Raw genomic sequence first — 22917 nt, 5'->3', positions numbered from 1 at the left:
CAGGATGTGAGAATGATGGGACATGCAGACATCTGTGTTAACCTCGCTGTGTTCCCTGTCTGAGTTCTGCCCTAATTAAATTTGGGAGTCTAGTAATTTCTCCACGGGCCAGTTTGCAACACAGACATCAAGTTTTCTCCTGAGATAATTAAACTGTTATAATCTGCAGGATACATCTTCCTGGGCTGCACAGTTTATACTTGGGGTTATAAAAAGTGCAGGAGAAGCTTGAGATTTTATCATTTTTCCATCTCAATGGTAACTAACAGTTCTTCAGCTGCCTGGGAGTTCCCTAAGCACCACTGACAGTGTGGTGCATCATGGTGCTCAACTCCACCTCTGATGCACAGATGTGCTGAAGTTCACTTTAATTTGTAACACACTGTACTGAGGGGGCTGTTAGAAGCCAAAACTATATATTTATCAGCTTTTTTTTTCTGTGAGCAGAATGAGAAGCCAACAACCCTGCTGTGTTGAGACAGGGCTGGAGAATAGCGTGGTTCAGGCCCACTCTCAGCATTCATCTGACATCCACAGGGACGTGCTAAGGGATGTATTATCATTATTTATTGAGGCCCCACCGTGGCTTGGATCGCTCTTAACAAGGTCACCATAATCACATTGCAATCAGGCTGCCCTTTTCCTTCCCAGTCCTGTAATTAGTGTTTGCCCTTGTAACTGGAAGATTAACCACATGACCTATTATTAACCTCTCTTCACCTATCATGGTCTCTTTGGTGTTCTTTTTTAATGCAGATACTGTTGAAACAGGGGCTGGTTTAATTATATTGTATTAACAAGGGAGAGATTCTCAAACATGTAGGAAATGTGGTGATTATAGATTTAATGATTACTGCAAGTATCAGAAAGTGCCAATGTTGTGTAATTAGAGAGTAACTCCAGTGCAGCAACACATGGCACTCACTACAAATCATTTGCTTCACTGTACAAACTGGTGACATGAAGATAAGATCTCTTTCCCTTTGAGTCCATTTTCAGCATATCTAGTCCCAGTGCTGACAGTGAAAAGCCAGATTTGGCACCAGAATAACTTCCTCTTGTGTGGTTGTCAGTGCTCAGTGAGTGGCTGTGTATCCCTCCACTGGAGGACTTTCATACGCAGTCCCAGTGCTGCCTTTTCTGGAATGGTCTAGAGGCTTCCTGGTCCACCCAAGGGCAGGATGCAAAAGCAACAAAGCATAAGAGGAAGGATAATGATATCATCAATTATATTACAGTTATTACAGTCTATTAATGGCTCTGAATCACACTATCCAATTATGGCCTCCTGAGATTTCTTATCCTGTGAGTCTAATTGAACCAAACCTCAATAAACGTTGCAAACAGAACACTATTGACCAACAGAGCTCATCATTATTTTGGGACTGAGGCCTTTGAGCCAGGAGGTCTTTTGTATGCTGTGAATAGTCCCTACTACTAAAATAGAAGTCTCTGTGTAAATATTTTGAGACTGCAAGTCACCTCAAAAAATATTTGACATTTACTCATGGGTATAACAAGAAAAATGAGATGCATAAACAATGCTTGGACTTACTCACCCGGTGCTAGCTCATTAGGAGTGTGCTGGGCTGAATGGGGCTTTGAGCAACCTCGTCTAGAGGGAAGTGTCCCTGCCTATTGCATGGGATTTGAAACTAGATGACATTAAAGGTCCCTTCCAACCCAAACCATTCTATTATTCTATATCCTTTGGCTAGCTACTGAAATACCTGCTACCCTTCCTAGCATTAAGATCATGCCCTGCATTGCTGCAGGGATTTGTGCACTCACATAGATGTCTTTTGTGGATTCTGCACCTAATACCTCTTAATCATATCCAGAAACATACCTTAGTCCCAGCTTTACTTAAATGGCTAGAGGAGAATGGATATGGGGTTTGGTGGCAGTGCTAGCTGCCAGAGAGTAGAGAAGGAAGTTGGCAGCAATATCTAATAGCTTAGTTTTGGCTTCTTTGGTTCTTTTGTTGGTTCTTTTGTTGGTGCTCTACTCTCACTTCCATGGAGCATGGTCCTGGGTCTCCAGTGCTGTAACTTGACATCCAGCAGCACCCAAGAGCCTCAAGGGTGAGCAACCTCCTATTATGATCTTGGATTTTGTGGATCGCTACAGCAGACATAACAGGAGGGGTTACATTTGGGGATATCCTCCTCCAAAGAAAGCAAATAATAATAATAAAGAAGATAGTGACCAGCTCAGTGGGATTCCATCTTTTCATTTCTGTTAGCAAAAAGAAGGAAAAATTTAAGTGGCATTTTAATCTAACAGCTTCATAGCAAGTGAAAATAAAAGCAACCGGGGGAAAAAAAAAAAAACCTATATGACTGCATTTGTCATCAAAATTATCACTATAAAATGATCTCATAAATCTTATGGCCTCTGAAAAATACCTATAAATGCTTTATGTTTTATCTCTATTACAATTTGCTGTAATCACCACAGGAAAATTTGAAAGCTGTCTAAATCTCACAAACAAGTGAAAAGGGAGATGTATGATTTATGGTATAATCTTCTTTCATCATTTTTTGGGGAAATCAAAAGAGAGAGTTTAATCACACATCTATCCATGACAGGAAATAAAGTAAAGACACGTGTGATAGAAAGAGAGAATTCAATTCAAGTAGATATTCTATGTGGTCTGGTGACAGGAAGAAATTTGGCCATGTTTGCAGCTAATTCAAATCCACTTACTATGAGTTTCTTCTTAAAATATTTCATTTTCTACTAATTTTTGTTGCAATAACTCTGAATTCATTTTTTTATCTACAAACAAATTACTGATTTCTGTCCTACAAGGCCAAAGAAATACCTCCAATAGGAACCTCGTAGAGTTTGTGAGACATCTTGCAAATTTAATTTTGCTTTCTGGTAAAGTTTTGGTGGTATCTTCCAAAATGTCCTGAAGGAGAAGTAAGGAGAACCATGCTGTATTTAGATATGAAGGGAAATAGTGAATTTGATCGTTCTCTGAGTCCAAAATGACCTATTTGTTACTTTCCCCTGTGTTATTGGAAGGATAAAGTATCTGAGATTTGCAGTCAACACTGTTATGATTTACCTGGGAATGTTTGCACATCACTCCAATTTTTCAAGCCTGGCTGCGTAACCATAAGAAAATGAGGTTCGGTGGGTCCAGAGCTGAGGATAGAAATAGCTGCCTGGGGAATGAAAGAAGTAAAGCATCATTAACTTTCAGAATCCATTTGACAGAGAAGAGAGAACCCACAATGAGCTCTGAGATCAAGATACCATGCAAAAACTGTCACATAGGATGTCTCTTAGGGACTCTGTCAGCCCTATCTATGGGACAAGACTTCCCTGAGACCTGAATCACAACTGCTTCTCTTGTGTGCAGTAGTATAGTATTCCATATGGCACGTGTGTATCAGAATGGTAGATGACATCTCATGTAGACAGGACTGAGGAGCAAGTCTTTCATTTAGTGGTATCATGACAGCACTTACTGGAGTTCTGCTGGTAGTAGATGGGGATTTTTTTTTCAGGCTTAATGTTGAGACTGCAGGCAGTTAGCAAACTTTACTTGAAGTCCTATGGGGAGGTATGCAGGTGGAAGGAGGCAGCAGGCTGTAACTTTTCCACAACAATGCAAACAGAAAGGGAGAGCAGAACTCTCTATTTGTAAGAGTATTTATAGCAAAGTTCCCCATGAAATGCTGAACAGAGCATTTTTTTTTAAAGCCATTGCTCTCTGCCACTGGGCATGTTATAACCATGGCCCTCAGCCTACCTGAGGTTAGTCATCTATGGTGTATGGTGATAACATTTTCTTCATGCCTATCTCTGCAGAGCTCCCACATCACTACCAGCCTCCTGCCTTTTCACTGCTGCCCCTTGGCAACCACTTGTCCTGACCCAGACACCCTCTCCCTGCTGAGATTTGAGACGAGTGCTTGTTCTTGCCCCTTGTGCATCTTCACCACTTCACCTCCACGTTCATGGCATCAGTGTCCCTCTTAGCATCACTGATAACAAACCACGAGCTCTTTCATCAAGAGAAGACTTCTCGCATTGGTCTTGAAAGATCAAGAGTACTGATCTGATTGTGTTACTGTTGTTTGCCATGCTCTGAGGTGATTTTCCTAAAATTGTTCTGCTTATTCATAAGCCATGCATTCACATCTTTTGCATGCAGTGGTTTAATTCTTCTGCTTAATGGAAGCTGATGCTTTACATGGAGAAAGACCTTTTTTTTTTGGTGAATCATGCAGAGTATTCAGGACACAATTTGCCTGTAAGAAATCCTGGAGATGATGTGACCTGACAACAGGAAGTTTGGTTCTTCATGCCCAGTACCCGAAGATTTGCCAACATGAAAGCTACAGTTTATGACTAATGCAGCTGCAACACAGTTTTTGGAAGAGAAAAAAAAAAAACAACCCTGATTTACACAGAAAATTCTAATTTATATACCATCATAGTATGATCTTCCTGAGCTGGAAGAAGTTTGGTACTGTGCAAAGTGAGTGCTTTCCAGACCTATGGCAATATTTCAGTGACAAAGAAGGGAGTGACAAGAGCAGGCTGCAATTTCCCCATAGAACTTTGTGTGGGAGTTCAGCTGCGTGCATATGAGTATGAGAAAAAGAAAGGGACAGGCAGAGAAAGGAAGAAACGTGCTGCATTATGCATTAATGTTAGTATATGTAGGCAGAATACAAGCCAGAATTTTCTCTCTTGGGGGCCCAGAGTTAGGTCCTTAATTTCTTATTGAGGTAGTATAGCATAACTGTTCCAAATGAATTCTAAGTGTGAAAAACTGCCCACTATTTCAATTATGGTCATATTAACAACACAGTGTTCACTCACACAGTTTAGTCCACTTATGCCTCTGAATGGCTGAGGATAGTAGGAGATTGTACTGCAGTTTTTAACCTAAAACTCAATCAAACTCCATTTTTTCTGACTCCTCTTTTCCACTGCTAATAGAAAACTTGCAGTTCAGTGAACAAACAACTAAATGAGCAATCTTCCACCCCCAGATAATTTAGAAGATATATTTGGTTTGCTTGATACGAGGCAAGAAGATGAATCCTGTGAGAGAATCAACCCCACTTTGGAAGATAAGTTCTCATGTTGATTTCTGACAGGACAAACTCCAGCACTCTCAGAGCTCAGTGGCCACCTACATTTGTGTGGTAGGTAGAGAAGGTATTGAAGATGTGCTGTTATGCTCCTTAAGGAAATAGCAAAGTTTCCAGAGGTTCTGTTGTTTAGTGGGACATGATTCTGAAGGTGGGAGCTCATAAATAATAAGGATTAGGCCTTTTATTTAATAACTCTACATGTTGCTTCAGAAACCAAGCTCTGGGGCCTAGAGGCTGCTCAGACTTCCACATGCCCCACAGACAGCAGCTAGTGTTCCAGCTCTTCCCTATTGCCCCAGCATGCTGAGCACATTCAAATATCTTGCCAAATTCCTTTAAATTGTACAAGGGACATGACTTTTGTGCAAACTCAAGCAATCCACAAGCTCTGAAATAAAATATGATTTTAAAAAGCCTCATCCAAAGCTTTCAGCCTAACAGACAGCTTCTCCTGAAATGACAGCTCCTCCATGTGCCACGTTATCTAACACCCCAGTAGTATCTTTACACATCTCTGTCACCTCCTCTCAGGCTCACAGACCCAGAGCCTGGTAATTTCACAGCTATCGTTTTGCCAAGCCCCATCTCCAATGCTGTCTCTAACACAGGACCATGCTGATTATTTCTTTGATTCTACAGCATATTCAAAGCTGTTTGCTCTTTTCTTTCTTGCTGTTTCTGAACTGGGCTCCAGCTTCAACAAGAATGCTTAAATGTATGCTGTGCTGGAACACTATATGTGTTCATTCAGCAGTGGCCCTAGACACGGATGCTACAGTTCCTGCTATTTTTGGCGAGGGAGAATCACAGAATCACAGCCTGCCTTGAACTGGAAGGGACCTTCAAGGATCACTGAGTCTAACCCTTGGTTCCACAGAAAATCTGAACCCTACATCTGAGAACTGTGTCCCAATGCTCCCTGAGCTCTGGCATCTCGGGGCCATGCCCACTGCCTCAGAAGTGTATTTTTGCTCCCACAGCCTGCATCACACATATCCAGCAGCCCTGGCTACCTTTTTGTTCTTGTACACCTACTTCTGAGCTGCCAGAAATATTATTCCTATTTACACACACACCTGTTTGTATGGGTCTAAACACACAGGAAGGAATTAAATGCTGTAGCATTTCATTAGTATCTTTCCCTTCAAGGAAAAAGTAGGGCAGCGTTATGTCCTTTGTAACGATCATCCCCAACCTGACCCTTTTCAATTGCCCCATTAGTCCACTCCTTGCCCCTCTTCCTAGGCATACTAAATATTTCATGACACTGACAAGTAGAAATCTTCCACAGTACATTTTCTACTTTCATGATGGCTGTTTGTCGCATCTGTTAATGTTATTTCTTCTATATTCTCTTCACAAAAAATTTTTACAAGGTGCCAGATGTTTTTTCTTCGCCCTTAAAATTCCCCCCAAATCCAATCATGCAGTAAACCATAGCCTGAAATGGTTTACAATTCTCAATTATTTTCCTGCAGTCCTCGTATAACACAGTGCTGGGAAAGAAGATGGGGAACTTCAGTTTTTTTTAAGAACTAATGTCAAAACAATTCTATCAGCCCATGGCGCTAAATACTTTAATTACTGTTTCTTAATTTCAAGAGACAAAACTTCAATTGTAATAACAGAAACATCCATCAGAGGAGGCATCTTTGCCTTATGATGAATAGCTGTCCTGGTAAAGCTCAGAGTTCAACGTGTTTGCAGGACTACATTTTAAAAACACCATCAGAGGATGATGAGCTTGAGTGAAAGAGGAATATTTAGTGCCTTCCCTATTGCTGCAGGGGCAGCATGGAAATTAAGGACTCTTCCTGTCATGATAGCCTACACTCTTGCTGGGATAATTTCAATGGACGCCTGCATCAGCCAATATGACTCTAGCTGTAGACGTCCCTGTCCATTGCAGAGGAGCTGGACTAGATGACCTTTACAGGTTCCTTCCAACTCAAGTGATTCTGTGATTTTTAAGATATTCTCAGAAATTGTGTCTCTAAAGGCAGCACTTTAGTCTCTTCAATAAAATTAGAGAAGCGGCCTGTGCTGTTACAGGAAGCCTACTGTCAGAGCTGGGTGTTGTAAGTGATGACATGAAGCCAAAGCTAATTTTGGACTAGAATCGTTTCTAAAATCTGTGTACATAGAAACAGACATTTTTATCGGTAGAGTAATAAGACTGCTTTTATTTTCCCCAGGATAAGTTCTGCACACAGTCCTAGATCACTCAGCTACAAAATTACCTCTGGGCAAAACTCTTCCAGACCGAATTGTCTCCTTTGTTACTGTGAATTTTCATTTTGTTTTTGCTCTTATCACTGTACAAATACTTCAGCAAAACTCACCCTTGGTTATGCAAGGAGGCAGTGGTCAAGCTTTGTTATGGCAGTTGATAATGCTGCTCCCTGCAACAAGAGAGTGTAGGCCCAGAGCTACTCTTCCTGTAGACAGTCATAGTTTTGTACACCCAATTTCGCACATGGCAAGCACTTGTCCTTTCTAGGAAAGGTCTTAGAGGTATTTCAAGAATGACCCTCTGAAACTGAGACACCTTACATGACTATCAACCTTGCAATCTTAGTCCAATTTGATTTATCATTCATATATGTTCGTTTTAGAGTCCAAATGACTTACAAAACTTGATACATCTTCTTTGAAACATTTATTTTCTGAAACATATGCCCAGATGGTGCTAAAATGATGCCAACTGTGTGTAAAAGGGACAGTAATCCAGAAATTAACACCACAGCCTCTCAATTTCATGGCTGGGGTGAGTTCTGTGCTGAAAGCGCACTGAAGAGAGCAGGTTCACTTCTTCATTCAAATGAAGTTATCATACTATTTCTATTTTACACAGAGAACTTTAGTAAATGTTATTGTTTGTAAAATATCCCTCTACAACACTGATGGAGATGTTTCTGATCACTATCAAAACTTCAGAAATGAATATTACTCATCGCAGTGCCACCGTGAGTGAACAATAATTCAAACCTCCTGATAAATTTCCAAGTTAAAAAAAAAAGAGTAATAATCATTTCCAGACATGTATATAAGACCTAAGTGTTTCAATCTTTGCAGGAATTTGTAGTTTACATGCCTAGGCTGATTAAATGCAGCAAAGGCAGCCCAAACTGAAATGCCTGCAGACAAGGAAGGGAATTGGAAGGATGTAAAGGATGGGAGTTTGTAATAATATAAGCAAAACTGTAATCACAGTCCTACCTATCTAAGCAGAACAGTGCCCTGGTACAACAGTGTTCAACACTGGAGAAGATTTCTGGGCCAAGACTGCAAACCATGCTACTAATATAGCTTTGTCTGGAGGACTAGAGTGAAAGGACCTCCATTCCAGTGATGTGTCCCATGCTAGTAATTCTGGATATGCTCACAACTGGGCAATGACTTTTTGTCACAAGAAGAACTACAACAGTTACTGAGTAGGATATAGGGGAGTAGGTCGGCAAGCTACCCATAGGGTCCATTTGCCATGTGAGAATGGGGATGTGATGAGGCTTCTGGAAAGTCTGAAGGCTCAGAGTTAGGAGGTCCTTCCATATCTCCTCAGCAAGGCATCATCTTCATCCACAGGAGTTCACAGTCTGAGTATGCTAGGAATGGAGCATCTGTGGAATTGTGAGTCCTTACTGCCACCAAGAAGGGGAAATGAGGCACAGACATAATATCATATTGCCCTGAGCTTTCCTGAATTACACCATTCAGACCCACCTGGAGGCAGCTGATGAGCCATCTGCAGCCTGTGTAGGTGCCGAGGACCAAACTCAGCTCTTCATTCCAAGCAGGAATGGCATCTTTCTGCAAAACAAGCTGTCAGTGTAACTGAAAGCATCATCTTACTGAGAAGGGACTGGGGGAGTTCTTTTGGTCTCTGTCATGGGAGAAGTCAGGAAGATCACTTCAAGCACTCAAACTCTCCAAAGTTCCAACATCTCAGGCAATCGGCTGAACCTCAGGACCTCACTTTTCCTCTGAAAGTTGCACAGCGAAATGTGCGTTGATCATTTGTGGCTGTAAAAATCATTTCCTTGCTGAAAGCCGGGGCTCTTTCCTGTCTTTCAGTTCCATTAGTTCAGAAATCAAACAACCAGCTCTGGAGGTGGCTTCTAGGACACACAGACCTGTGAGTTTTCCCTTAGTCCTCTCTTTGGGCTTCTCTTACAGATAAGATACCTCTTCTTTCTAAGAGCAGCGAGACCTTAATCTCTGCAGGCTGCTGTTTCATGCAGGTTCTCATGCAGCCTTTGCCTCTCCCGTCACACTGACAAATCGGGATCAGCTTCCTAGGAGGGAGGTGGCAATGACCCCAATAGATAGTACATTGCCACAGCCTTGGCTGCGTCATCAAGAGGGCTGGAAATGTGGAACAAATGGAGGTGCTTCAGTGCAGAGCACAAGCTGCCCTGCTCCAGGCTTTGTCTCCCTCCCAACAAAGTACACAGCAGCTCCCGACCGAATCCAGAGGGAAGAGGTGTTTTTGTCTGGTGCCTGCAGTGATGGATGAGGAACTAGCACAAAGTGCCTGCAGCTCCTGCGGCAGAAAGCAGATTGGGTGCCAATGAATTGCACTGGAAGCAGTCCACAAAAGAACTGCTGGCTCCTACAGGGTTCATGCAGGGTCATTCATCACCATGGCTCTCAGCAGCATGGAAAAGAAATTAAAAGTGGGTAAAAAGGACCTTTTTGTTTAGCCAGAGGATATGTAATAGATCAAATGTTTAAAATATCCGCGTATTGCTGAGCTCAGGCATGCAAGTGGGTTCCTGCAGCTTAACATGTGGTGGAGCAGTCCCCTTCACCATGGTGATGGGGCATGTTGGTGGCTGATGGACAAGACAAAAGCATGGTCCTGAAGTTAACTGCTGTGAGTGACATGTAGAGTAGGTCAGTGCTGTGCCCATGTCTCAGGCTCCTGGCCGAGCTTGAGAGCTGAGGGGTTGAGACTCTGTCCTGGCCATGTGGAGGGGGATAGGACTGAACACGAGTACACGAGGCTTTGCCCATCAGTTCTGAGGTATTGCAGAGAGTTCTTATATTAGAAAGGGCCATGGCATGCTTACTACTGTACAGACCAAAAAACAAAGGAGACAAGACGCAATCCCTGCTCGTTATGAGTAATTGCTTATCTTCAGTGTTGAAATTTCAGCTGCTGAACTTCCTCCCTTAATTGCATTGGGCCAATCACTGCTGAGGGGAAGGTGAGGTCAGAACAACCAGTGGAGACAAATGCAATCACCATGTGCCTTCATCACCCAAGGTGCACTTGCACACTTAGCAGCAAGGCCCTGGTGTCACCTCAGCAGGTTTCATGGCTTTCTATGAGAGCGCAGCCCATCTCACCCTTTCTGGGCTTGCACCAACCTTCTCCAGCTTCTTCTCTTACAGGGAGGGAGTAAGCCAGCTTCTTCAAGTTCAATTCAGATGTGCAGTACAGAAGATAATTAGTTATCAAACACAAATTCGTCATAGAATATCATAGAATAACTTGGGTTGGAAGAGACCTTAAAGTCCACCCAGTTCCAACCCCTGCCATGGGCTGGCTGCCCCACACCAGCTCAGGCTGCCCAGGGCCCCATCCAACCTGGCCTTGCGCACCTCCAGGTTGGAGCACCCACAACTGCTCCATGCAACCTCTGTAAACCTATTTCTTGCAGAAGAGGGACAATCTGTAGGTGTCCCTGTTCACTGCAGAGCATTTGGACTAGTGGCCTGTAGAGGTCCCTTCCAACTCAAACGATTCTGTGACTCACCCAGACAGCTTTGCTCACCTTTTTTATCTGAGAGCAAATTCTTTACCAGAATATATAATATTTATACATCATCTGCACATCTGTGAGGAGATGAGCTGCCTGGTAAATGCAGGCTTCAGAATTTACCTGCAGTCAGACAGCCCATACAGATCTTGCAAAATTTTATAACCTGTAGGCACATCAGCATGGCCACAAAACAGAAAAGCAGCTGTGCATGTTTTTCTTCCTCCTCCTCTCAGTCCTGGGCTAAGCCTGTAAACTAATAATGTGCTTTTCTAGTATTATCATCTGTCTTTGATTTTCTGTAAAGAATTGCATAACAGCTACAGTGCTATTAGCATTCAACACTCAGATTTTTTTTTCTTTGTGCTTTCTCCCTTATTCCTTTTGCTTAATAAAGGGATGAAATTTATATTTCTTAGATGCCTGATGGCCCAGGAGGCTGGCCTGTCCCCTGTTAAATAGGAAAACATGGGGCTCACCTATGTGAAAGTCCCTTCACAGCATGCCAACTCCGTCTGCACATGAGGAGGCAGGGAAATTCAGATCACATGAAGCTGGTGATGCTGCTGGCAACCCAACCGAGGAGCAGGGACTGAGAGCCGTCACTGCCTGGAGCAGTCAGTTACACAACGGCCACATTTGCAAGCCCTGGGATGTGAGGCAGTTTTAAAATGCTGTGTGCAAGGACTGCTTTTCACATCTCTGGGCAGTGCAGATATGGCACATGGTGACAGCGCCTGCAATGTGTGGTCAGCGTAACGGGGCCAAAAGCTGGGAGCGGCCAGGTTTGGGAATCTTTGCAAATAGCTGCTGCCTTCAAAACCTGGGACAGCATGGAAAGGTGCAGCATTTGCCCTGCAGTGAAACAGCCCCAGAATCTGGTTGCAGTGCTGCATAGCATCACACCCGGGTCAAGCACAAAGGACTTGTTCCTCTCCCTCCCCCTTCGAGTACTATGGAATAAAATGTTTTTACTCCTAGAAACAAGAGAGGAAAAAGGCAAATACTCGCGGTTTCGGCGATGTTTACTGAAGTCCCCGGAGCTGCCACTAGATGTCCGTGTTCTCTGCAGAGCCCTTGGGAGCGGGGCATGGAGCTGGGCTCCAGCTCTGCAGAAATCCTGATTGCTTCAGCCTCTTCCTCCCTAATGACCTTCTAATTAGCTGGGTCTGCGCTGGCAATTAGAAAGGGTGCGCTGCTCATCCATGGGAACAGGCTCATCCACCTGCCTTTTCTTCTGCTGTTTTGCAGTGGCTCTGGAGGAGGTGACACAAAGCTGATCATGGCAGGGCTGGACCTGCACACTGCGCTGTTGTGACTGCACACCCCAGGGGTGAACCCATCCGTACCTGAAAAGTCATTCTCTAGCAAAGCCATTAACCCAAGCAGACATTTCCCTAATTAATCCTGAAGTGTTTCCTTGTGGACACTGTGTGGCTTCAGAAGAGAAGCTGACACTGTTCAAATGGGAATTTGGCAGCTGGTCAACTTCAGTGGCTCTCAAATGGTCAAACCTCCAAAAGATGAACACTTGTGCCTCTGGGGAATGGACAGCAGTGGCTGGTGGTCAGTAGAGAAACATGTAAAGTACTTGCTCTATCTGGGATGATGCCTCCCTCAAAATGATCCTGCCCAAGGGAACAGACTCTTTAGCAGGATCTGTTGTGATAGAACAAGGGGAAATGGTTTCAAACTAAAAGAGGAAAGACTCAGATTGGATATAATGAAGAAGTTTTCTACAATAAGGGTGCTGAGGCACTGATTACCCATAGAGGTGATGGGTGCCCAATCACTGCAGACACTCAAGGTGAGGCTGGCTGGGGCTCTGAAGATCTGATCGACCTATTGGTATCCCTGTCATTGCAGGGGCGTTGCACTACATGTCCTTTAAGGGTCCCTTCCACCTCAAAAGATTCTATGGTCCTATGATTTATCTGAGCATCTCTTAACTTAGGGAGAGCAAATGTTACTGATGTGGAGGAGTTGGTTCCCTGGCCAGGCTTCATGGGGCTTACACCAGCATGCACACAGTCCACATCAGGCTCTCACCTAAGTATTACAGACAGATGCTCAGCTCAGAAATCCTTGAAGATACTGATCTATTGATTTATTGATTGAAGATGCTGATTTATTGATTCAGTACAAAAAGACCTTGTTTGTGTCTAAGCACTCAGTCTCACAAGGGAAAAGATAGATAGATCTCAAGCTCTCTATTTAATGAGCTGAGAAAAGTGCTGGGAAACCTTCGGAAGAGAACAAAAGTGGGCAATCTTGATGACAACACCTATAAAGGTCTTTTGCTGCTTAATTGTTCCTGTTTTCAGGAGCGTGTTAATGAGCACTAGTGAATGTGTTGGGGGCTCAGGGCTTTGAGTCATCTGGCTCATACTTTTTTGATTGACAATGTAGGAGGAGCAAAGAACAGCTCTAAGGAAGAGGCATGAAATATTCCTAGCAACGTTATCTCAGAAAACTTCCGTGATCCAAAATACCTTTGCAGATGTCTAGCAACCATTAGTTACTCTATACATAGAATCATAGAATGACTTGGATTGGAAGGGACCTTAAAGCCCACCCAGCCCCAACCCCCTGCTGTGGGCTGGCTGCCCCCCACCAGCTCAGGCTGCCCAGGGCCCCATGCAGCCTGGCCTTGGGCACCCACAGCTCTCTGAGCAACCAGACTTTTGTACACCAAATCTGGTGCAGGATGAAGAGGTGCTTGAAGGTCTCCCTTCAAGTACTGCAAGGCCACAGCGAGGTCTCTCCAGAGCTTTCTCTTCTCCAGACAGAACAAGCCCTGCAATTAAAAAGGCCACTCTTATTCCCTCCAGAAGCAGGGTGTAAACCTCACAGAATCCCTCCTTCCAGCACCCAGCTGCATGTAACTGTGTTTTGCGCAGCCTAGTCCAGCCATGAGACCTGAAATTTAGGTAACAAGCCTTATGGCCATGATGGTGTCAGCTTAATTGTGTTTCAAGCAGGCTTACATAGATGTGTTACTGACACTGTGCAGGCCATGCTATTTCTCTGCAAGCCACACATCGCCTGCCATTTTTTCCTAAATTAAAAAAAGATTCATATGAACAATAGAAAATGAAGCCTGAATTAACTGATATCTCTTTTCTCTCAGTGATGTGCTTGTGTTTTCCCTTGGGCCCGTGCTGCTCTGTAGGATTATGGCTTTCCAGAGTCACTGGCATAATGATAACACGATGAAGAAATATGGAGACTCCCCTCTCCAGGCTAATCCATGCCAAGAGGATACTGAAGGCAGGAGATAAAGGAGTCACTAACACTGAGCTGCATTTTGCTTCTACGAATTGCCTCCCAGAGGCTGCAGCCATTTTGCAACCTTTTTAATTTTCAGAGAAAATGCCTCCTGTGCCCACAATTAAGAGTTTAATATACCATGGGGTCCTGTTTATCACGATAACTTATATTGCAAGAGAACACATAAACTCTGTTCTGTAGTTCCTTTGAATATCTTTCAGCCAGTCCATTAGATGGGGCTGTGATACTGGGAATTTTGATCACAGATATTTATTATTCTATTATTATTCATTATTTAATAAAGAAGCCATTTATTTCCTTTGTTTCACAGATCTGGTGAGGGATGTCGTAGCACAGAGTAGTTTGGTTACCTTCACCATTGACTGACCATATTCACAAGCTTACAGCGTGGACATCAGGCATCTTCTCCCTCTTAGCACCAGAAGGAAGGTATGTGGATCCAAGGCAAAAACACCTGTATGGATGGCATGCCTCAGAAGGCATATGGAAGTAGTCTTTAGTTTCATGTGACAACTAATTGCACATTCCCAGCTGGAATATAGTTTGAGAGCTCAGTTCTGAACGTCTGCATAATCGTTCTAACAACTGTGAGCAGAAAGCCCTGGAAATAGAACATGGCATCACTGCACTGTCCTATTAAGAGTGCGTATGAGATTTAATGGAAAGATTGCTTTAGTATCTTCTTGATGCAGGATCACACAAAGGGCAGAAGTAACTGATCTGCCATAGCTCAACCAAGAGCAATGGCTGGAAGCTTGCTGAGCAGACAGAGAATAAGTGAATTAACACATATGCTATGGATGTATGTGTATGTATGCTAATGTATAGTGATGTGTGACAAATACAAGCTATAACTCACAGTGTCCCACAACTCTCCTCCTTGCTGTTCTACCCCAGTTCCAGGAAGCAACCCCATCTCCAGCTGACTTCTCTCCAAGCTCCCCTGTTTGCATATGCTGGTGAGTGGACGTTATGCCCTTGTTAATTTCTTTTCTCTTTCCCATGCAGAGGACCCAGGGAAATTGAAAGCCAGCCTGATGCATACCAAGGTGATTGGAGAGGGAGAGCCTCTGGTACATTAGCCATTAGGAATCAGAATGAAGAAAAGCTTTTAGGATGCCAGTCTGAAATGGTTTGGGCCAGCATTAACAGCCTCAAGGTTTGCCACTTGGATTTATTATCTGTTTTCACCTGTCATCGTTGGCAGTTCTGATTAGTGAGCAGTGCAATACAAATCCCGCAGTCCACTGGGTCTGTTTTTGTTGCAGATTTCTTTGGTCCAGCTCAATGAGAAAGTTGTGACACTGAGAAGCAGACCCCAAATACCCATCCCATTTTCCATTTACTACCTGGCTGCAAGCAGTGGTCAGCCTAGGGAGTAACCAGATGCTGCTTTGTAGGGGTGGGTAGGAAGAGGTGAGGGCAAAGGAGCTTCCTTTGCTCCCTGGCCGATACCCAGAGCAGCATGCACAGACCATCAGACCGGACTGCAGCTGCTCCCCTCTGTAGCACCTCTGGATCCTGTCCTGACTCTGCCTTCCCTATCACAGAGCCCTGTGGTCCCATATTCTGGAGAGGAGAATTACCTCTGATCTTACTTTCAGAAGCAGAGTGGGACCACGCATGCCTGCGATGCAGACCTCGAGCTCTGCCTTAGCAGATGTGTTTTAAAGCCAGTAATTTTCCATACCACTTCATGCTGCAGACAAGGCCTATTGAACGGTGCAAAATAGAGAGTGCCTAACATGCACAAAATCTGTAATTATACATATCTCAGCAGAGACCTTCACTTTACACTTCTGCATTTTGCTAGGCTGAGGCACTCAGACAGTAGAGAAACAGCTGCTTCTGTTTCAGGTCAGCTAAGTGTTGCATCAGGATCAAAACATTTCTCCAGGCCGCTGTAAAATACAGCATTTAAACTGAGAAATGACTGGTTTCTCCACGCCTGTACTTTCCTGTTTCTCGCTACAAGAGGGATAATTCTGGAGAAAATACCTTGAGTTGCAGTGGTCCTGCCAAAGCCATAAAGGTCACTGTCATCACTGAGCCTTGGTGTAATAGTTCGGGTTGATTCTCATTAGGAAGGCAGTGGTATGTTTACCCTTCGCAGTGGCTGCAGCCAGATTCTAGGGCAGGATTTGATTTTCCAGTTAGAAAGCAAAGAAATTGAGTCCTAGGAATCTAGCACACTGCATGCCATGAACTGCCAGCAGTGTGTTGTAATGAATGGGAACATGTCCCTAGCAGGTAATTCCTGGCTGCTCAAAAGAGCTCCAAATACAGGGATCTATTAATCCAGCTGTTGTCTCAATAATTGCATCTAAATGCATTTGCTTTCACTCCTTGCTCCTAATTATTTCCTGAACTACAGTTGCATAGGAGCTAGCCTACAGGTGATTTTAACATGTGGTTTGCAAAGAAAAAGACAGCATAATCAACATAACCATAAAGCTGGACTATGACAAGTCATTGGTTGGCCCCATCTGATCCTGAGTGCTGTTTCCTTGGGCTGTCAGTTAAAGGCAGTAGCCCTCTGATGTACAGCCATACTGTGATTCTGTGTGAACCTTCACTGTCAATAAGCACCCACATACTCTGACATCCAAGCTAAGTTGCATGTTTACACAGAGTGGCATTGTAAATCATCCAAAAACATAGCTTTCCATTGGAAAACAATATGGTGGCCCACCCTCCCATGCCGGATCTCACTGCCTATAGTATCAAGCAGTTGTTCTGGCTGCCCAAACCCCGCCCAGGCTGGATGGGGCTGTGAGCAACTTGGTCTAGTGGGAGGTGTCCCTGCCTATAGCAGGGGGGCTGGATCTAGGTGATCTTAAAGGTCCCTTCCAACCCAAACCATTCTCGAATTCTATGATTCTACGATGGAGAAAATACTGAGCTGCTATATCCTTGTCTATACCCTTGCCAGCATACATTTTAATGCCCTGAGTAATGCCAAGGAGTCAGAAAATAGAAGCAGAGAGATATGTGCATTAATATGGAACCTGAAAAGTGTTCAGGAATGACACTTCCACCAAGAAACCCAAATCTGCCAGGTTTCCTCTGGCAATATTCCAGCTTTAGGGGAAAAGAGAGAGGGAAATCCTTTGGGGCTTAACTCCATATGGTTGTTTATTCTCAGCGCACAATATACCTTGAGAATATCTTCTCTGCTTTAAACCCTTTCACATGGTCATATCTGGAAATGTTGAGCTCTCACTTGGACCAAGTAGGTTTTGCTGGAAGTGTCCTCTCTTCCATCCAGGCAGAGTTCTTGGCCTTTAAACATTTGACTAAGGTCTCCAGGCTTCTCATGGGTGAGTGGAGTGATAGCTTCCAAACATTTCACTGTATGCTACTACCCTACACTTTCTGAGAAAATTCTGACCTATTGTCAAAATATATAATTGATCTGTGTGTGGAGAAGATGTCTGATGCATCCCAAAAGTATTAGACTCAATATTATATCATATTTGGGCTTGGGAAATCCTTGACAAACACAGCCTCTTTAGGAAATCTATGGCTAAACATTTAGGTTTCACAGCGCAGAGATTTTGATATATGAAGTGGAAGTAACAGATATCTCCAAAATTGCAGTTCTATTAAAAACAAAAAACCTTAAAGTAGAAGACTAGCTGAGAAAACCAAAAGGTGCTAGGGAAATGGGAAGGTTGCATTTTGTCCTCCTCCACATTTATAAGGAACCTGAGACTCAGCATTTTAGATGTCCTTGAGGCGGGGTCAGTCTTTAAATATAGAGACTGTAATGATTTTAAAGATACTATGGCTAAAATGCTGTGAAAAAGGAACATGAAATAAAAACTGTGAGGAAGAGGGGAGAGAACAACAAATAAAAAAAGAAGAGGGTGCTATAAGAAAGTGGAGAAGGAAAGAATAAAACAGAGAGAAAGAGAACAACCTTCCGCCCTCTGAACACACATACACACACTCACTCACGTCCATAGAGCTCCATAGAGGCCAATTTAACAGAAAGAATTTGCCTTGCACTCAGTGGTTATGTTATGTCCTCTAAAGTAAATGACCAATTCATCACTAATGAGGAAACCAGTTAAGCACCTGATTATCTCCCATCATGTGTCAAAGTCCAAATGACTTCAGCGAGTTGAAATAGTTGGCCAGTAGTCAATGTAAGTGTACATTTACTCACCCCTTGCTTTGGCTCAGAGAGCTTCAGGGCAGAGATTATGGCCATTTTAGGAATGTGAAACTGGTCATCAAATCCAGACCCTCCCAGTTGCAGGAACTATGGAGCAGATGTTAAGACCAGTGGGATCTTCATAACATCTGTTCTGCATCCCTTCCCTCCTCCCCAGCAAGCTGCCAAATACTTCTTAAGACTCTAACATAGCCTGAACCTTTATTTGCATGCGGAGCACCTAACATAGCTTTGGGTTCACTTGTGTACAGCACTATACCTCTTGGTTTGATCCCTGCTCAGCTGGGACTTGAGCTGTTATCACACCAATTCTACCAAAAGGAGATTGTGCCCATTCTTTTTGTCTTATTACCTGCACTAAATCCCTGAGCTACAGTGGTCTTATAATTTCTACATCTCTACATCTATGTTAATGCACAGTGAGGGAATTACTCTAAGTTTCATCATACTTCTAATAAGAATTTTTAAAGGTTATTTTTTACTTCTAGTTGTGAAAGGTCTTTTTTTTTTTTTTACTGGGCATGTTTTATAGTTATATTTTATGACAAAGTTCATTAAAATCGTTAATGCTCATTTGAATTTTTAAGTTTCACTAGCATATTGAACTCTTTCAGTCAATGAGGAATTATTAAATCTGCCTGTATATACTCTGAGGGAAAAAATGACAGAGGCTGGATGCACGTGCCTTGAGACATGATGATAACAGGGTGAAGGAGCAGAAGAGAGGATGGAGGATAGGCACTGCTGTCAGTTCCAGGAGTCAACATCTGTCACTCTTTCCTCCTCATACTCTTCTCCTCCAGCATGGGGTCCTTCCCATGGGAAGCAATCCTTCAAGAACTGCTGCAGCATGGGTCCTCTGTGCAAGGTACCATCCATAAACAGGAGACTGCTCCATCATTGTCTCTTCTCCATGGCTACAGCTCCAGCCTACTCCTGTGTTGGCTCTCAGTGGGCTTCAGCTTCCTTCAGGATATCCACCTGCTGTGGCATGGTCTGCAGTGGAAGAGCTTCCATCACCATGGTCCTCTGCAGGGGCAGTCAGGAAATCTCTTCTCCAGTGCCTAGAGCACCTCTTCCCCCTCCTTCTTCACTAGCCTTGGTATCCGCAGAGTTTTCTCTCCCGTTGTCTCATTCCTCTCTCTTACAACTGCTGCAGAATGTATTTTATCCTTTCTTAAGTGTGTTATTGACGAGGTGCCACCAGCATCATGGATTGGCTCAGCTGTGGGCAGCAGTCAGTCACTTCTAGAGCTGGTTGGAACTGGCTTTGATCTATCATGGGGCAGCTCTCGGCCTATTCACACAAGTCACACCAGCAACCTCCTGCTACCAAAACTTAGCCACATGGACCCAATAAAAATGGCCAAGCCAGGACGGATTCCTAAGTCGTGTCCAGTACTCCTGTAAATGGAAGGATATCAGTGAGAGGTGGAGGGAGCAGAGCTATAATGCACTGTTGAAAAAGGCTCAGTCTGCTTTCCATCAAAAGTAGTCTTCGTGTCATCCAGCCCACACAAAGTGCTAACTTAAAAAGGAACTATCAAGCAAATCCAGCGCAGAGAATACAGAAGAATTCAGATATTAAAAAGGGAACTGAGTACTCAGAGTCATGTTTTTTGGGTCACTGTGGAAGAATGTTTTCATTATAGTTGAAATCACACAGCTTTTTTGCCACCCCACATCAGGTGCATGCCATTGCTGTGCTGTCAGGGCTGGCAAAGTCAGGCTGCCCAGGTTAATGAATCTCACAGATGAATAAACAAATGGCAGCCCATCCAGATCAAACCTCCACTAACCCTGAAAACGTGTTTTTTATTTTCCTGCTTAGAGAGAGGAATGATTCAGAATATTTCATGTTTTGATTATCCTCCTTGTCTCTCCGTTACTGCTGGTGTGATTTTCCCATGTTTCTGGATGGAAATCAAGCTGCAGACATTTAAATATTTTGGTAGGAATCTGTAAAATTTTCACTCAAGACATTCTGTTCCAAGCAATGCCAAGGAATGATGCTACCTTGTGGCTGAGGAGGAGAATCAGACTTCCCCATTTCTACAAGCTTAAAAAAGACTATGGAGCTGTGCATGGAAGAAACAAATATGTACATCCCAGCTAAGCAAGACAAAGCTGCCCTTAAGCGATGGCACAAAAGTTCAATGAGATAATCACATTAGCATTACTGAGCCAGCCATGCATGTGAAGCACAATACAGCTCCTATTTCCTATTTGTCTGCACTATGAATCTAAAATATTCATATTTTATTGTCCTGCGTTGACAGCAGACTGTTAGAACAAAGAATGGCTGGCTTTCTGTCTGAAGTTACGCGTCTTATTTAGTGCAAGCTTGAATGGCAGGCAGAATTAATCAGGTTCTCAACTCCACTATCCAAGGTTATATGCACTAACAGTGCTTAAGTAGAGCTAGGGCTGGGAGCCTGGTGTCCTTTTCATTGGCTTTGATGCATATATTCCACCTGCCCAAAAAATCCTGAGAGAATTGAGCACTCAGCTCCTGTGTGGTTTCAGAAGGATTGTAATGCTTAACCTGTATTTATGCCTCTCTGGAAAGCCTTGAGTCAAGCCACCACGGGCTCAGGGCTGTGGCCTGCTCTGAGCTGACAGTGCTCTTCATGTATCATATGACAGAGAGTGGTGTCCTAATACACTCTGAGCTCTGATACTCGGGGCCATTCCCACTGCCCTGGGCAGCATGTTCCGTGCCCACCGCCCTCTGGGCCAGAGCCTTTCCCTAACCCCCACCTTGACCCTCCCCACACACAGAAAGCCCATGGGAACATCTGTGTTGGCTTTATGGGTTCTGACTTGAGGAGCCACAGCCTGGAGAGCTGAGCATGGTGAAAGGCCCAAAGCAACGCTGCCTATCGCACCTGCCTCGAAAGGAATGTGCACTGAAAACAAGCGACTTTCAATAAAGGCTGTGCATTCGTTTGGAAGTAAGAAAACCAAGCAGAAAGCAGCCGAGGAGCCCTTCTCAGGCTGCATACCACTGCTCCCTGCAGTCACACTGTCACTGCTGTCCCCTAGAACTGGGTCCTGGCTGGACACAGCTGCCTGCCACCGGGCACTGTGACCCCACAGAGAGCTCTGCACTGAGGGACCCCACTCAAATTCATGAGTTGCAGAGTCAAAAATACGCAGGCAATTCTTTTCCAATTATTTTCCAACTACTGAAGTCGGTGTTGGAGGCTGATTTTCTTCCAGTGCCTTGCAGCTCTTACACACTTCAAGTGAGGAGGAAGCTCCCTGCTCTGGTGGTCTTCATGAAGCACCAGCCAGCCTCCATCCCCTTCATCGCAGCAGGAGCACTGTGGGCTTTATTTGTCCACATCTTCCATGGGAGTTCCTGCCCCATGTGCTCCCCTGTGAACTGACTGCCCACACTGCACAGTGGTGGTGTGAATTCGCAGATGTCTTCAAGCCACAGTGTTCACTGTTCTTCCCCAATCTCTTCTTAGCATTCAGGAAGCAATGCTAGGACAGTGGGGGAGGAAAAAAGCTGATTTCTGCGCAGTCATCAGAGTTACCTAATGGTTTATTGATCAAGTTGCTAGGAAGGAAATACCCTTAAAGAGCAGCAGTCTGCAACCCCAAGGGTTTCAACCTCTTTTCAGTTAAACGTGATGGCTGTTGTATGAAGACTGTGGCAGTTCTGGAAGGATGGACAATTCCAATAGTATGTTCTAAAGAAAACATAGAAGTATCAATTTTTTTTTTTAAGTGCATTTCACAAGCTCATTTCCCACCCTACAATCCCACAAATCAAGTCCTCCTCTCTCACCTGTAATGAGTGCTCATCTCCCGCAGTCTTCTTGAAAAGTCTTGGATCCCCACATGGCTTGGTTGACACCTTATGTGTTTAAATCAGTGCTTGAAGAGATTACTTGAAGTTTATTGCTCATGCCTTTTGTCATTCACAGGGTATGCCAATCCCTTTCTCTTTTTTGAAGCTGAAACACAGCTTTTCCACTGCTGGGCATTTGCAGCAGCAGCAGCAGGATAAAAGCAGCAAGTTTTCCTACTCTCAATTCGTACTTTATCATCTTCCATCAATGCAAACCCACCGAAACTGAAGTTTAGAAATACATTCATTAACAATTCCTTCCTATAGCACAAACCCAAACTATTAAGGCAAACTAGCAATTATTCTTCCACACTAACGTTCAACATAAAGCAGATTAGAAGAATTAAATGCACAAGAGTGCAGTTCTTTTATGATTATGTACTCTTAATCTTCAGAAGATGGTTAATTACATTTTAAGCAGCATAAGAGCCCTAACATATTTGTATGTTAATAAAAATTCTCACCGGGGGTTTAAGTCTAACATGTAGTCACAGGTATAACTAATGGCATTTTTCAGTAATGCTGTGAAAAAAATATGCCTGTAAGTTAGTAGGTTCACACAGAAGACTGCTGGGAGTTTTTAATTTACTCTCTAACTATTCTCCTAATCATTCTCTTATCATGCTGGGATGGCTAAATGCATAGAGATTATAATGATGGTGTGCACCCTCCATAGCAGTGTCAGCAGTGACATTT

Source organism: Cyrtonyx montezumae, unplaced genomic scaffold (genome assembly GCF_038088225.1).
Source record: "Cyrtonyx montezumae isolate F1298 unplaced genomic scaffold, pur_monq_1.0 scaffold_10, whole genome shotgun sequence".
NCBI classification, from domain to species: Eukaryota; Metazoa; Chordata; class Aves; order Galliformes; family Odontophoridae; genus Cyrtonyx; species Cyrtonyx montezumae.
Note: the sequence above shows the minus strand (reverse complement) of the source record.